This window comes from Cyprinodon variegatus, unplaced genomic scaffold, assembly GCF_000732505.1.
Source record: "Cyprinodon variegatus isolate N-32 unplaced genomic scaffold, C_variegatus-1.0 Scaffold290, whole genome shotgun sequence".
NCBI lineage: Eukaryota > Metazoa > Chordata > Actinopteri > Cyprinodontiformes > Cyprinodontidae > Cyprinodon > Cyprinodon variegatus.
The window spans coordinates 701066-703019 of NW_015150743.1; positions in this window are offsets into that span (position 1 = coordinate 701066).

Sequence of the window (1954 nt, forward strand, 5' to 3'; positions counted from 1 at the left end):
GCCAACAAACTAGCGATTGCGAGATCTCCCATTACGCTCGAAAGTAACTAGTTGTTTAAGTCTACATGAAATCTATACCCTACACAGACTAATGAAATACTATCTGTAAAATTATCTATGTAAACAAACCTCATCACTTGAGAAGGTAGGTGATGCGGATGTCGTGGAAGACATTTTGTCCCGTAACGCTCGCCGTACTGGTGGGGGGGAGATGTTCATGTTGCTGCAGTCTGCAGTCTGACCACTAGATGTTGCTAAAAGTTACACACTGTAGCTTTAAATGCTGTTTCTTGCTCTCTGTAAATAGTTCATTTGTTATTTTAACTGGATAAAATTTGACTTTAAAAAAAGTAAAAGAGTTAAAAATGCTAAAACAAAAATCTTATAACTAAAGGCAATGTTAGAGGTTTGAGAAAAAAAAAGTGCAGTGTTATACTGAAAAGCATTAAACAGCAAAGAGGGAACCACTGTTGGACCTTTTAACAGGATGTCAAACTGCACATACAAGTTCAGACTCTAAACATGCTTTTAAAACTTTACACATTCATTCTAAATGGAGCACAGTGTGCACATTTCCCTCATGTACAAGAATTTAGATGTGCATGACCACATGCCAATGTAGAACATGGAGCCCGCATACGGTGCAGGGACAGGGCATCCTCCCCCCTCTCAACATATCACCTTTCATCTTAGAATGCCCCATTCTGAAATCGAAGATGGAGAAGCATGCTTTCTGACATCCAATAAGGCCCTGATGTCATGAAGGAGTGGAAGAGGATTCCAGTGGCAACAAGAAAGGTTTCAGTTCCCCTCATGGCTGCGAGAGAGAACAGGCAGTACTAGAAAGTAAGGTTTCCCCTGAAGTATACACACTTTGGGCACAATTTGGACATATTTGCCTGTGCATGAAAGTGAAAATGTTGCCAGAAGTTTAGTAATTAATGATCTTGTGCTGTTTAGTTTTTGTTTTTTGGTTTTTTTTTACAGGACAGCAAAAGCTTTACAGTTTTTCAAGTTGCATTAAAGCTTCAAATCGTCAGTCTTGTCCCATTAAAAGTATATAATGAAATATTTACAAAAACATGAGGGGTTTACAGAAAGAGTTGAACCCTTTATAACTAATAAGCTACCATCATATTACATACTTCAGAAAAGGTTTTTATTGATTTTATTTATCTACATAATATAATACAACGTTCATGGTATATAAAAAAAGAAAAAGAGAAAAATGTAACTATCAGTATTAAATGGTCAGGTAAAAAAAGGAGCATCCCACAGTTTAGCTTCAGTGATTCTGTACAGATGATAGGGCACTTCCTTTTTCTCTCTGTATTACCGGCTGTAACCTCCAACACCTCAGCCGGCCTCCCACTCAGAGATAGATGACACGCAGTAGCAGTCAATGACCTCCTGCCTCCTCCTGAGGCATAAACTGCAGGTTGGAATCAATAACACCAACTAAAACCAATAATTGTGATGTATTTTTTCCACTTTGCTTTATTCATCAACAAAGGCAAGCAAACCTGACAGCAGTATTATTTTTTTTTTTTTGAGGATGAATGAGGTTAAATTTGTTATTTCACATTTGCAGAGAAGAGTTTCTGTGTAAAAGAATTGTTTCCGATTTATTTCTAAAAATCCCAGAGTTTATAGTTTAGTCTACCTTGTGTTTATCATGAACTGTCATTTTTTTCATTTATATTCTGCTCGTCTTTAGATTTGGCAGGGGTCTATAAGCTCTCTTTACACCAAGCCTCAAACACCCAGTGGATCCCAGCCAGGCTTGACATTTAGAGTCTTTCCAGTTCACAGGATGCCCTCTGGGGGAAATATCAGAGCAGACAGCCATGACGAGACACTTAGTTTGCTTCATCTCACCGAGGGAACCCATAGTGTCTCAGAGATGTATGATTTTGAGTGTAAATTACTTTTCAAATCAAAAAGCCCAAGGGGG